Raw genomic sequence first — 16,218 nt, forward strand, 5'->3', positions numbered from 1 at the left:
TGCTCTCTACCTTGGAGAAAACATTTGGCACCTTGCAGGAATCAGCCCATACTTATGTGTTTGTTTACAAATGCTAGAAGTCTAAATAATAAGATGGATAAACTTGAGTGTCTGGTATTAAATGAGGCTATTGATTTAATAAGCCTCACAGAAATTTGGTGGAACAATTATAATCAATGGGACACAGTAATACTAGGGTATAAAATATATAGGAATATACATAGTCCAGATTAGGTTACGCTGGTGGGGGAGTGCCACTATATGTGAAAGAAAGTATAGAGTCACATATAGTAAAAATCTGAGCTAGGGAGAAGTCAATGGGACTACTCACATGCTCAGTGTTAAGCATGTGCTTAGGTACTTTACTGAATCATGGATATAGACCATCTCCTGTCTCTGGATTTGATTCAAGGATCATTGAACTCAACAGAAAGACTTTCACTGAACTCAGTGGACTTTGAATCAAAACCCCTATCAATTTCCCATTTTGGGCCCAGTTCAGAAAAGCATTGAAGTATGTGCTTAATCCATCTGATTTCAGGAAGGCACATACACACATGCTGACGTGTCCTGCCTGAATAGGGATAATTTCCTATGTTAGAGCCAAATCCTCAGTCATCAGCAGAAGTCCTCAATCATCTTCAATGAGACTAGGATTTAACATCTTGTGTTTTTTCAAGTCCAGCTTTAAATAATGTTCCGAGTTATGGGGCTTCAATCACTGCTTTATAGCTCTAATAGACCACACTGTTAGGATGTTACAATGTCATATTTCATTAAGGAAATTATATGGATTAGCAGCAATAAAGAGATTAGCTGTTATTCAACAGTATTTATTAGTTAATGTTTAGCATATGGTAATCCATAAGGCAATGGCACCAAAGGGGTTGTTTAAATTGAATCAAGACACTGGGGAGTCTAGGTCATTGCTTAGTTCTAATGATGCTGTTCTAAATAAAGCTTCACTATGTAAAGTCCCTATTTTAATTAAGGCTTCCTAAAAAGATTATCCATTGGACAGAAATGACTGAACATTTTGTATATGATGAAAGAACATCTCTTTAGGGAGAATTCCATGTCATATTTATTCAAAGGAGAAGTAGAATTAAAGGCCTATTTGTATGAAATTCCTGTATAATTACACATACTGCAGCATTAAAGTCAGGAATAAATTTTTTGAGAACTTAGGCTGTGATCCTACAATGAACTCTACACAAGCAAAGGGATCTTTCATGGTCTTTTTTCATTTAGGTCCCTCTCCTGCACACAATTCACTTTAAGCATGTGAGTAGTTTCATTGACTTCAGTGGGTCTACTCCCAACCTTGAAGTTAAGCAAATGCATAAGTGTTTTCAGGATTGGGGCCATACTGTAGATAACATACCAATGGCACAATTCTGAAAACATGAACACGGGTAACTGCTATGCATAGGTGTAGTGTTGTTGTAGCCATGTTGGTCCCAGGATATAAGAAAGACAAGGTGGGTGAGGTAATATCTTTTATTGGACCAACTTCTACTGGTGAAAGAGACAAGCTTTTGAGGGTCACAGAAGAACACCAGAAGAAGGACTGTGTAGCTCAAAAGCTTGTCTCTTTCACCAGCAGAAGTTGGGCAAATAAAATATATTACTCTCACCCACCTTGCCACTCACAGTCCATTGAAGTCAGTGGGATTTCTAGCGCGAGTAAAATTACTCTTCTGCATAAATGTTCACAGGATTGGTCTCAGAACAGTACCAACTGCCTCAACGGTGCAGGGATCATCATCACCCTCTTCCTTTTTATTAGTTTGGGCTCCATTCAATATAAAAGAGTTAAGAAATAATACTTGGTTGGGCATTGAGCCCCTAGCCAATACTATGAAAGAGATGATCACATGTATTTAATTTTAAATCATTATCAGTGTTTCCTCATGTTCTATCCCCAGTTTGGATCAGAGATGCAGAGCAGCTTTATGCTAAAGAAAACAAGAAAAGAGAACAAGGAATAAATACAAAAATGCAGCAACAGAGGCTCTTTAATGAGCAACTACACTGAAAAAAAAAACCAGATTAAAACACAAAGATGCAAGGTTATAGGCACATACTTTCCCCCAAATTGTAATCAAATGATAAATAAATAAAAATGACTGTGAAATTGGGTGCCATGTATCTTCCCCCTTTCTATAATATCCTGGGGTGTTACTATCACAATATGAATTAATACAACTCTCATTGCCCAAGGAAATGAAATCAGTAGTTGATTTCTAGGAATTTTTTCTTTCTTTCAACAAACCCATTTAAAATGATATTAGGAACAACAAAGAGTATCTTTAGGGGCCTGATCCAAAGCCACTGTGATAAGTGAACTACAGGAACTCCTCACTTAACGTTGTAATTATGTTCGTGAAAAATGCAACTTTAAGTGAAACGATGTTAAACTAATCCAATTTTTCCCATAAGATTTAATGTAAATGCGGGGGGTTAGGTTCCAAGGAAATATTTTCGGGCAGACAAAAGGCATTATACACTGTACAGTACTGTACTGTGGTTGGGAAGTGCCCCTGGCTTACCCCACACAGGCACAGCCCACTGCAGGCAAGGACGCTAGGAAACACCTTTGCAGCGGCAATGGCAGCTTACCCAGAGAAGAACAGGCAGTGACTTTGCTGGGGGATGCTCCAGGCCCGTCTCTTCCCGTCCCCGCTCCACTCCAGGCCCACCTCTTCCCACCCGGATTCCACCTCCCCCAACAGCTGTTTGGTGGCGCTTAGGACCTTCCGGGGAGGAGTGGAGACGCAGTGCTTCTCTGCTCTTCCCCCTCCCTCCCAGCGCTTCGCGCTTAGGACTTTCTGGGAAGGAGGGGTAGGAGGCAGAGAAGAGGAACTTGTGCAATGCTCCCTTGTAAAGTTGCTGCTCTTCCACAAAATCTTAATGCAGTGGACAGAGCAGGCAGCCAAACGACGTTATAAGGGAGCATTGCACAACTTCAAAGAAGCATGTTCCCAAATTGAGCAGCCACGTTTGAAACAATGTTAAGCGGGAGGATGCTAAGTGAGGAGTTACTGTACTCACTTTGACTTCAGAGGGCTTTGCATTAGTCCCTAAAATTGCTAATATTTTTTTTGTCGGATGAAAGTATAATTGTATTGATGGGAACTGAAGAGTGGCACACTTTGATCAACTTAACATCAAAACAGGAAGGAAGGAAGTTTTACTCTCTCTTGGAGTTGTAATGTGCTTGGGAAATGCTGACAAGCGAGGACATGAAAATTGGAAGGGGAAACAATCACCAGTGTGAATCACCCACTGCACAAAGATGGAACATTAGAGGCAAATACTTTCCCAAGAACTGCACAGGAGTGAATTTCACTACAAAATACTGGTTAAAAACACTGCTGGGAAGATGAGAGAGGGATTGCACCTGCTGAGAGAACTGCCCTAAGGCTGACAGAGTGGTATATTGTCCACTACATAAGCCTCTGTATGAAGTACATAATCTGACCCTCTGTGTACTGCCAAATATCTCGTTCTGTGCCCATCCTGGGCCTTTATCATTTTTGCCACATGGAGTGCAATAAGTCTTTTTATAGGTCACAACATGTTCTTGAATTCTCCGAATGCTCAGACTGGGAGGATGGAGGAGTACGAATGCTAACTGGATTTTTGTCACCATTTTATCTATTTGCATGATTAAACTGGGGGTTTATTATTTCACCCAGTATTATAAAAATAATGATAAAGCATTCAGGTATGTTGCATTGCTCTATAGCATACAGATTTTAAATGAGGTAAACTGGTCTTTTCCAATATAAGGGCTAGATCAGCAGCGCTTATTCACACAAGGAAGTGCACTGCAGTCAATGGGACTATTTGAGTAAATCAGGGCCACTGGTACAGGACTACATTATCAGCCTTTACAAAATATAGACTTGAAGTACAGCAGAATCCCCATTAGCTGAGAGTTGAAGGACACCAAATACATCTGGCAAATCAGGATTTCTGCTGCTCAGGGACACAAGTAAGATTGTTAAGAAAGGAAAAGGAGTACTTTTGGCACCTTAGGGACTAACCAGTTTACTTGAGCATAAGCTTTCGTGAGCTACAGCTCACTTCATCCGATGTGAGCTGTAGCTCACGAAAGCGTATGCTCAAATAAATTGGTTAGTCTCTAAGGTGCCACAAGAACTCCTTTTCTTTTTGTGAATACAGACTAACAGGGCTGCTACTCTGAAACCTGTTAAGAAAGGGTCCATCAAAACTGCACTCTGCCTCTCCCCTACCTAGACAGGTACCTGAGAATGCACCCTTCCCTGGAGCATCAGGGAAGTTCTGGTGGGAAAAGGAAGGAACAGCTGATGGGGGAGGTAAAGTGGGGGGGGCTGAGATGTTGGATACATTATCAAGAGGATAAAGGAGGAAAGAGATAAGGAGAACTTTGCTAGGTATGGACGAGGAGTAGAGAGGGGAGAAGCTGAAAAGCCACTCAGGAAGTCAACTGTTTTCCAGCTGGCTTTGGTATTTAAAATCAAAACCACTGCAACATTCCAGGAGCTCTGTAACCCTCCATTTATATATAGCGCAGGGATCTGGGGCAACATCTGCCTGCTCAATCTGCTGCTGCTGCCAGCGTGATACCTGTTTTGTGGATAAAGGACTTCAAGTCTCTAGGACCCCTCACTAGCATGAAAGTCACATAACAAAAAAAACAATGTATTCAGACAGGGAGAGAAAGCAGATGAGGGTCGGAAGGATTCATTTTCTATATATGGAAAAGTTTAGGACAGAAAACTGCCATCATGTTAGCCAGTAACTGCAGGACTCCTTAAAAACAAAAAACAAAAATAAAATCGCAACAAACCTGAAAACAGAAGTGAAAACAGACAAGCGGCATCTAGTTGTCTAAAGTTTGAAGGAAAGCAGAACAAAGATTGAATGACTAGTATTGAGAAAGGATGATCTGATCTTTTGGTTAATAATTTTATGGCAGTGAATTTAGGTTAGTGATATTACTTTATCTATGGAATCCAGGGAAGAGCATTTTCCCTTCACAACTGCTGTCTCGTTGTAAGTAAAAACACTTAGATCATCCAAATTCTGCTTTTAAAATTTTCTTTAAAATAACTCTGGTGTTTATCTTTCGTTTTTTAAAAAACATAGCGGTGAAACTAACATGTTCGCATCTATTAGAGCTGGTTAAAAATGTTGGGGTGTGTGTGTGCGTGTGTGTGTCTGTGTAAAAAGTAGACCTTTCACCAGAAACAGAAAATTTTCTTTTTTTTGTTTTGGTCAAAAAACATTTCATTTTGGCTCAAAAATAAAAATGTTCCAGTTTTTGTGTTTTGTTTTGTTTTGGACAAAAACTCACAATTGTCTGCAGAAAGCACACATATGGACCAGTTGGAGGGATGTAGGCTCCCACATACCATATCCTGCCGGGTCCATGGGGAGGATGCATGTGGGACTGGGTAATTCACCAAGACATTTGGGAACTTAGACTACCTGGTATGCCTAATTAATTTTAGTCAGTGCTCCCAGAATAACACCCGACATTTGGATTGGGAGAGGGACATTCTGGCCATTAGAATCCCCACAGCTTCAGTGTGTACGCAAACTGAAGCCAGGGGAAGTTGTCACTGTTCATGACAAAGTTTGTTGGGAGGGTATGGGACAAGGAACTACCCTGACAGGACACCTACTTTTCCAAGCTAATGATAGCTGTGTGCATGTTGAGGCCACCATATTACAAGATATTCATTTTAATCTCACCACTGCTGCAGACCTGCTGATAGAATTTTTCAATCAGCCCGTAGGTTTCAGATACTCTTTAACTGGACCACCCTAATACCTGATTGATTCCAAAATTTACTTTCACTCCTACCAGAGATTCAGAAAATTTCTGAGTTGCAAGGGCAACTTCATATGCTTCAAAATATATATCAAGTTGAAAAGTATGCCTTTCATACTGCTTATAGAGTGTCTACTTTATGTATTAAGTATGATGTACTGTGTTTTGTGACTAAAACTGTGTAACAACCCCATTATAGTATTATTGTGGGCACATTATTGCTTGTATTGTTATTTGGTTTAGGGTTATGTTGTTGTTGTTGTAAAGGATGTCATAATAATAATACTTTCCATGTCCATACTAACCATGCATTGTCATTGTATCCAATTAAAACCCCTAAGGTTGCAGTATTTGATGCAGAGTTTGAAATACAAAATTTAATGAAAATGGAAGTTTAAAATTGATAGTTGTGCTGGGGGCACAAAAGGGGGGAGTGTGGAAGTAGATAAAGGGAATTTGGATGCAGGCTTCTGAAATGAGCAGGAGTCAGGGTAACTCTAGCTTTAATAACGCGAGATTTGTAGAAGCAGGGATAGTGCGAAGCGAGTGGAAAAGAACTGTGAAAGAGGCTGTTGTGACCTTGCATTGGATAAGAATAAAATGTAGACTATAAGAGAAATTGAGAAAAATAAGATATGAAGGAATATGTATAAACAATATGCAGCTGTTGCTTATTATTGTCTGTAATAAAGATATAAATACTTGTTCTAATTGTTTATCTTTAGAGAGATCTGCCTAGGTGGGGGAAAACGCTGTGTCCTAGTGCACTCTCTCCCTTTGTGCAATTGCTTGAGATAATAAAGTGTATCTGACTTGCTGCACCCAACCTGAGAGTGAGAACTGTGTTTTTCTCCGACAGAATCCAGGGAAGAGCATTTTCCCTTCACAACTGCTGTCTCGTTGTAAGTAAAAACACTTAGATCATCCAAATTCTGCTTTTAAAATTCTCTTTAAAATAACTGTGGTGTTTATCTTTCGTTTTTTAAAAAACATAGCGGTGAAACTAACATGTTCGCATCTATTAGAGCTGGTTAAAAATGTTGGTGTGTGTGTGTGTGTGTAAAAAGTAGACCTTTCACCAGAAACAGAAAATTTTCTTTTTCTTTTGGTCAAAAAACATTTCATTTTGGCTCAAAAATAAAAATGTTCCAGTTTTTGTGTTTTGTTTTGTTTTGTTTTGTACAAAAACTCACAATTGTCTGCAGAAAGCACACACTTTTGGGGAAACCCCCATTTTCCATCCAAACACAGTTCTGACAGAAAATTTTGTATCAACCCTGGCACTTATTGATTTGAAATATGGTGCAAATCCTGACCTCCTCCACCACCTGTGAGGGCCCAGACACAGCAGAACTTTGCAGTTCCACTGTGCACGGGGGAAAGAAGCCAATGTAACCCTGCCAAAAAGCTGGAGAAGAGCCTAGCAGAACCCAGGGGTGTATTTGCTCATTGAGGGAGAGTCAACCCAGCCAAGTCTGATGATCCCAGCATGGTTTAGCAGTGCACGTATGATTCCATTTTCAACATCAGCACAATGTACTGTGATGTTTCCTTTTGCCATCTCCTGTTGGGAGAGCATGGCTTGAGGACGGAGCTTGGCTTGCGAATGGAACTTGGAATAGTTTTCCCTCCCAATTTAATGTCCACCTAAGCCATGCTCTGTAGTCCCCCTTTCCCTTCGCTCCACTGGTGCACTCTTATGCAGCTGGATTTGGGAAACAGAGATGAGACGTGGAGGAGGAAATGGGGCTAGCAACCCCCTGCCCTACCTAACTATCACCTATTACCTCCCATGAAGCTTCTGCTCAGCAGTTCCCACACCTTGGGGAGAAATGCTGCATCACCTCTGGTTACTATAGCTTGGTAGGGGATTGGAAAGGGGCAATTTAACACTATGGCCCAGACCCAGAAAAGGTATTTAGGCTTCTAACTTCCATTAAGTGAGGAGCCTTAATGCCTTTGTGGATCTGGGCCTATGTACCTTGTGATGAGGTACCCCGCATGACAGTGATAGGCTTATGGGGAGCAGGAGAGCCCAGTTAGCCCTGGGCTCTCCTGCTATAGCATCTGGAGGGGAAGACAGCAATTAAGGATTAGACCTATTTCAGGAGAACCTGAGTGCATGGTTCCCATAAAGGAAGGACTGTAGGGCAATAGGAGAGAGGTAGTTGAAAGTATTTGCTCATTGGGAGAGAAACCACACAGAGGACTGCAGGAAGGAGCTGGAATCCTAGGGAGAGGGCAGCTGGGGAGAAAACGATTCCTAAAGCAGGTATGGAGGAGAGAGGCTCCAGCAAAGAATTGCAGATGGACAGTAGCTCAGGAGGGACCAGGCCTCCAGGGAGAAAGCCCCTGGAGATAGCACGCTGTACTAGAATGATGAAGAACTCTGCAGAGCCTGGGAGAGGGGCAAAAAGTCTTTGTAGGATTGAGGCTGGGAAGGGTGGAAGAGTTTTAATTCTTCTGTGCTGGGTTATTGTTCCTCTGGTAGGAGTCTCGGTGTGACCTGGCCACAGGGCAAGTCAATGCACAGACCACTGAAGTCTGGAGGTGGAGGGTCAGGTAAAGGAATTGTATAACCAGGCTGGATACCTCCTGTAGACCCCCCTCATGGCCTAGAGTCGCACTGCCTCAGTTTCTCCTCTTGAACTATTCAAATAAACTTCACTTCAGGCTTTTTTCTTTAGAAAAAACATCCCTGTTTGGGGACGGGGGTTTATTAATATAAAATGAACTGAAAGTAAAATTCAAACCCCCCAAAGTCCATTCATAAGTCCACACAAAACCCAAGGTTTCTCTTTCACCTGCCTGCCTGGAGAGCTTTCCTCACTCTCTGCAGACTCTACCACAACTTCCTAAGGTTCCCCTTCCCTTTCATTGCAAATTTCTGTTCCTTTTACAATGGAATCACCTGATTCCTCTCAGCTGGGCTTCATCCTGTAATTAGGGTTGGCTTAGCTCCAAGCTCTCCAGCACATAGGGCAAGCATCCTGTTACGGGTCGTAATGTTGGGTCTTGCTATGAGGAAGTTCTCCGGGATGGTGAGTCTATGACATATCTATTATGAGAGGATGTGATCATTTTTCTGTCCCTGCAAAGTCATCTCACTTTGGACAGAATTTATCATGACAAGATAAGTACCAAGGGCTAAATTCTTTCCTCACTTAGACCCTTGTTTCCCCAGTGACATTAGGGTGACACTGATGTAAACTAAAAAGAAAATTTGTCCCTAATCTTTCAATCTGCACCATTTAAATCCCACATTTAAAGGGAATCCCTTTGTCTTTTTGGCATCTAAGTACCATTCCAATAAATTCTGCAGAAGAATCATGGGCTGGGATTAATGTAAAAATGGACTTTAAAAAGGCTATTCTGGTTTTCAATAATTAAATGGAAGAATCTTTGCACTTATTAGTGGATGTTTACATACTACTATTTTCAGATGATCATACTTAAAAGTCTGGTTTGGTATAAAACTAGTACAGCTTGGGCAGTGAAAGCAGATCTGCTTATCTTGCCATAGCAAAATGTTCCCAGCTGGTGGACAGGAACAGAAATGCAGCAGCAAAGGGACAACTTGGGATCTGTATATTATAAAAAACGATACAAGTGGCAATGAAATAAAGATTCTGCCAACAGCTTTCACATATCTTATTGAATGAAATGTATTGTTCTATAATTTATCAAGTAGTGGGCACAGATTTGGGCACTGTAAATGTATTATTAAAGCAAATGGATGTATTTAGTATGTAGATTCTGTATGTTAGTCTATTCAAGGGAAACATAGCATGAAGAGTCTGTTAGCATTGGCAAGGGAGTTAGCACTTTGAAATGTTCTCCAGTGCAGTTAGTCCAATTGAAAGGTGTTGTTCAAGTGCCCACTGAAGCTCCCTGGAGGCTCAGCTGTGCCCGAAGGCTCGGGGAGGGAACATACCAAGAAGCTTGCTTTCCCCATCTTCCACTGCTTTGAAGGTGTTTCATACCACATTATTCTGCTTTGGTCCCCCATGACAGCTTTTCAGAAAACCTGAATTCTGTGGTGCAACTGAGAACATCAGTCTGCCTTAAAACATATCGTGTAGTAAAGTCCCTGAGGCTTTGCTTCCATTGCCAAAAAAGGTGTGTGTTTACCATGAAAGAACTAACAGGATAGTCATCTTGCTATAAAATCCTCGTGGAGACAAGCCACTGTAGTTTTTATTGTGAGCTAGCGAGGCAAGGTCAACATTCTATCCTCATCCGTGACTGACCTTGCAATAAAACAAAAGCACCTTGTCTCCACTAGAATTTTACAGCAGGATAGTTAATGGATGTTAATTATCCCATTTTAAGCTCCCCCACCTTTTCTGCAGTGAAGAAATAACCATAATCACTTACAGTGCAGAACAAATGTCAAAGATTATTTACATCTGTAGATAAACTTGAAAAAATCCTTTGTACATTTCTGGCAGGAGCTCTGGAAAATGTTCTGCCTCACTTTGTCAGACATTGCATGCAAATGAAAGATCTGTGTGTATCCAATAGGTCTTGATGTGGAAACTCTGCAGTGCAACACTCTCTTTATACTTGATAAAAGCAGGTTTACTTGATCTTTTTCTGAATTCTCCAGTCCCCATGTAGGACAGCAATAATCTGTGTAGTCTTGCAGTTGGTAGACAGGCTAGTTACAGTCACAGTTCACCTGCTTTTGGATACTCTCCTCATCCACCAAAACAAATAAATCCACTTGTAGATTGTCTCTCAGGCCCACCATAAAAAAAAAAAAAGGAATAATCATTCTACTGTTGAGTGTCTGACTACATATTGCAATATCATCTCCTAGACAGAAGTTCAGATTTTGGCAGCACTATATTATCTGTGTTCGGATTCAGTAATTTTTCAAAAGCCAACCATAGAGTTTCCCTATCAACAACTAGTATAAATTTTTCAAGTTCTTTTTATAACTCCAAATGACAGACTGACCTACACTTTCTGTTAAAATTAAAGTCACATTATGAAAGTGAAATGAATCAAGACCACAAGAAAAAAATAATTTATTATCAACTGGTGAACAAAATCCAAAGGACCAGTATTGAGTAGTATAATTTCCTTTTCCTTCAACCTTTTTCACTTTAATACATAATACAAATATTCAAATGTCAGGGAGAGTGGATACAAATCTGCATGCAGCCAGTTCTAGAAAACATCTCTCTTCATTCTTACTGATAGTTCATAGTCTAAAGTCACCAACAGATATCCAAAGAATGCATTAAAAACTTAATATTTCTGTTGCAGTGTCAAAAAATCTCTGTTGGTTTTACTAGAATAATCAGATGGGCAAAATCACAGTCAAATGCACATATATTCTGTCCTGAAGTTTAGGAGCTCATTAGCTTCTTGAAAATTTACTGGAGAATCAGTGACCAGGTGAGTTTAGGGAAAGTAGGGGGGGGGGAAAAATAAGAGGAGTAAAAAATATCAGCTGATTCTGACTGCTTACAAAGAACACAATCCTCTAAAGCAGTAGCTCTCAACCTTTCCAGACTACTGTACCCCTTTTCAGGAGTCCAATTTGTCTTGCCTACCCCCAAGTTTCACCTCACTTAAAAACGACTTGCTTACAAAATCAGATGTAAAAATACAAAAGTGTCACAGCACACCGTTACTGACAAATTGCTTACTTTCCCATTTTACCCTATAATTATCAAGTAAATCAACTGGAATATAAATATTGTACTTATATTTCAGTGTATAGTATATGCAACCGTAGAAATAAGTCATTGTCTGTATGAAATTTTAGTTTGTACTGATTTCGCTAGAGCTTTTTATGTAGCCTGTTGTAAAACTAAGCAAATATCTAGATGAGTTGAGGTATCCCCTGGAAGATCTCTGAGTACCCCCTGAGGTACATGTACCCCTAGTTAACAACCACTGCTCTAAAATGGTTGCATTCCATTTCCGATTTTCAAACCTACTATATGTGAGTGGCCTTCATAATTGTACTAATTATGGTTGTGCTGTTCCTTACTTTTACAGAGCTTAATTTTTAATTACCTCATCAGATTCAGTCACAGCAGTTACAAACTTGTTGTAAAATGAATATTTGAACAAAAAGAGCAAAAAATCTTTGAGTTTTTTCTTCTATCCTGTTACAGTTTCACTTACTGTGCATGTCTTGGAATTTTAAAAAACTTTCCTGACCATTTGTAAGAGCAATTCATGTAATATTAAAGCATGTATTCTATGTGACAGTTGAATTTTTTATAGCATGATTACCAACGTTTTCTAACAAAAAATCCCTCATGTTGCATTTAAAAAAACCCACAAAACAAAACAACATCCAAAACAAAGCAAAACAAAAATAGTTGATTCTTTCAGAATCCCAGGTTGGCTCTGTTTTGAGCAGTGCTGAACAACAGCACTGAAGTTGGAGACCTAAGTCTTAACATCCTAAAACTAAATGTTGTCCTTTCAGGTGGAAAAATTAAAAATAGCATTGGCTGAAAGAGTGCTGTGTAGAGACTAAAAACTATACTTTGGCCTCCATCCCTACTGGTAATTACACCGTAAACGCCAGTGCACCACTAAAGGTCCCAGTCCTGCAAAGTGGATCACACAAATGGACCTCTGACCTCTATGGGGCTCTATACCAGCAGAGGGGTCTGCCCACATGCTTCACACTGCAGAGCTGGAGTCTAAGAGACTTAGATATGTGAGTTTTAATAGAGCTATTGGGCTTGTGAAAATATGTGCACTCAAAGCTAATTTATCTTCTTTCGCAAACAGTTTCTTCTACTGTGTTTATTTTAAACATTTATTCAAGCTGTGCATAATATTTCAGTCACTTAAAATAGATTCATCTTCCTATTTGACAATGGTGAATGAGGTTTGCTGCTGCATGCTGGAAGGAGGGCCATGACTCTTAAAATTGCTCTCTTTAGTAAGCTGACATGCCAGTTTGCTATTACCACTAATCTGCATTTGTAGTCATGGGGAAAAAAATAGACTCCTAAATGAAAAAAGAAATATGTCATATTAAAAGGTTTACACACTCATAATGATTTGTCTATTTGGCTCTAAACAAGGACTGCATTAAAGAGTACTAATACAAAAATCTCAGTTTCCACACAGCGGTAGCTTGTATGAGGTAGTGAAAGCTCCCAGATACTGATTTTTCTCTGGTGAACAGGGTGGGGAGTCTTTGGTCACTTGGGACAGACTTCCATTCTGCAACACTGGATGGATTTGGTTTTTAATCTAAGTCTCAATGAGGAACAAATGGGAAACATTTCCAGTGTTGTGACTGCAAAATGTTATTAATAAATCTGTATTTTCATTCTGAGGGGAGTCCCCTTAGCTAGACTTTGAAACCCACCCACTGGGTAGCCAGCAGAGCTCAAAAACAAAGTGTGGATTAAAACACAGATGGGCTGACCCTTAAAGAGTGAGCACAGGCATCTTTAAAACTGAGATAATCTGTTAGTATTTCATCATCACCTACAGCACACCTCTGACTGTAATTCCTACATGGCATAGGGAATAAGATGTACAGGTAACTCCATGATTCAGATATTCAGCTGTAGTTCTGTCTTGTCATTTCTTCTTTCTCTCCCCTTTTCAAACAGAAGCTGTAAGTTTGATCTTTCAAAAGCAAGGAACACAGTGCATGGTCAGTGAAGGAGCTGTCTTCATACATGACCACACAACTTCACACAACTGAGGCATTTGGAGATCAGGAGAGAAGCCTTAGAGTCTTCAGGAGAATGTGCTGGAAGTTTCTAAGGTAGATAAGGAAAATTAGAGAGAATGGAAACCAGTAAGGAGCTATCACTCAGTGACAAGCCAGATGATCATGCTGCTTGGTTAATGAAGCAGGCCCAGAAGTTCTGAGAAATGGGGTATTGTATACCAACCATCTTGTCATACAGGAGTCCAGGCACTATATTGTCAGAGAAGGCTCTGGGGTGGCTGGTTGGCCGCTGCCAAATAAAAGAGTTGTACTCTCCAAGTGTGACCAGCTCCTGCTTGGGGTAGTTCTCACTCTGCAAGTACAAGAGCATTTTCAGAGCTGAGAGCAGAGCCCCTGGGAAAAGAGTTATCAAATAATTTAATCAATGAATCTTTTTGACATTTTTCAAATAAATTATTTTACAACTAACTTTGTTCATTATTCACCCAGCTCTTTTAGGGAAAAGAGTACAGAGGAGTCTTAAGAAATATCATTTCCTGCAGGGTTGCCCAGGTTTCATCCAAGTTTAATCAATAACAAAAGCTCTCTTGTTTATGTTTATATTGGGTGAATATATTTTATCAGTTAATTGTGTGGTTAGTGTTCAGTGTATGAGTCTAGCTGAACTGGGTGTCTACTTGAAACACACACAAATGAAGACAAAGGAGATGGTTAGTCAGGGTCCATAAACATCCAAAATCAACATTATATATAATACAAGGGGTGCGGAGGTATATATATCCGAAAAGACCAAGACCTCTCATTCTCATGAAAGAGAGGGTCAATAAAAAGGAAGAACACATCCTGCTTGAAAGTTAGCTATGCAACCTTATCTCTAGTCTCAAAGTCAGATTCAGGACTCACATAATTTGTCAGACCATTCTGTTTATTAGCAAAGCGCTTTGCTAATGCACCCAGATGTGAGCCCCTCTCTGAGGCTCAAGATAACTTATTTATACAGCTAAGCCAAAGCCAATTTAACATAAGAAACAAAAGAAAGCAGAAACTGACAAATATACATATCTTATTTGCATACTAACGTTTACCAATCTCCTAGTTCAGTAGGAGCTCTAAGTTAATTAGTTTGAGGACCCATTGTCTCACACTCCTTAATGTTTTTCTTCCTGACAACTATATTTCAACAAACCCTTCAAGTAGCATTTCTTTAATGAATTATAATTTCAATATAATTCATTCTACTTTCACAATCCCTCCTTTTGGTCAAGCTATGCAATGACCAACAATGACTGGGTTCCACATATCAATCGTTCTTTATCTCTTTGTTCATCAGAGATATTTAAAATAATCAAATTAGCACTCTGGTTTGGGGCAACTATCTGTGTAACATGCCTGACACAATTTTGGATACAACAGGAAAGTAACTGAAAAATATACAAAAATTATTAGGATTCCAAACAGGAGAGTTAGGGCTCCCTGAAACAACCAGTTTCCTATGCCAGAGAAATTGAAAAGGTTACTTAGCCACTTCCATAAAGAACTTGGCTCTTCGTGGGGAAGATATGTGATTTGTTCTAAGTGGCTAGCACGATCTATTACCTCATTGGTGTTGTCTGGTATATACACACAGCAGTCTTTTCCAATAAGAGCACAAGTCCCTCCTTTTGCCGCGAGCACTATGTCCAATGCCTGACGGTTTTGGAGAGCCATCTGTCAGATTGCCCCTGTTTCTTTGGCCAGGGCTCTTAAACTTTCTCCGGTTTCATTTGCCATTATTTCAACTACTGCTTGTAACCTTAGGGTATGTCTACACTACGGAATAAGGTCAAATTTATAGAAGTCAGTTTTTTAGAAATCGGTTTTATATATTCGAGTGTGTGTGTCCCCACAGAAAATACTCTAAGTGCATTAAGTGCATTAACTCGGCGGAGTGCTTCCACAGTACCGAGGCTAGAGTCGACTTCCGGAGCGTTGCACTGTGGGTAGCTATCCCACAGTTCCCGCAGTCTCTGCAGCCCATTGGAATTCTGGGTTGAGATCCCAATGCCTGATGGGGCTAAAACATTGTCGCGGGTGGTTCTGGGTACATATCGTCAGGCCCCCCTTCCCTCCCTCCCTCCATGAAAGCAAGGGCAGACAATCGTTTCGCGCCTTTTTTCCTGAGTTACCTGTGCAGACGCCATACCACGGCAAGCATGCAGCCCGCTCAGGTAACTGTCACCGTATGTCTCCTGGGTGCTGGCAGACGCGGTATGGCATTGCTACACAGTAGCAGCAACCCATTGCCTTCTGGCAGCAGACGGTGCAATACGACTGGTAGCCGTCATCGTCGTGTCCGAGGTGCTCCTGGCCACGTCGGCTGGGAGCGGCTGGGCAGACAAGGGCGCAGGGACTAAATTTGGAGTGACTTGACCAGGTCATTCTCTTTAGTCCCGCAGTCAGTCCTATTGAACCGTCTTATGGTGAGCAGGCAGGCGATACGGATTGCTAGCAGTCGTACTGTACCATCTTCTGCCAGGCAGGCAAGAGATGAGGATGGCTAGCAGTCCTACTGCACCATCTTCTGCCGAGCAGCCATGAGATGTGGATGGCATGCAGTCCTTCTGCACCGTCTGCTGCCAGCCAAAGATGTAAAAGATAGATGGAGTGGATCAAAACAAGAAATAGACCAGATTTGTTTTGTACTCATTTGCCTCCTCCCCCGTCTAGGGGACTCATTCCTCTA

This window comes from Lepidochelys kempii, chromosome 2 (assembly GCF_965140265.1).
Source record: "Lepidochelys kempii isolate rLepKem1 chromosome 2, rLepKem1.hap2, whole genome shotgun sequence".
NCBI classification, from domain to species: domain Eukaryota; kingdom Metazoa; phylum Chordata; order Testudines; family Cheloniidae; genus Lepidochelys; species Lepidochelys kempii.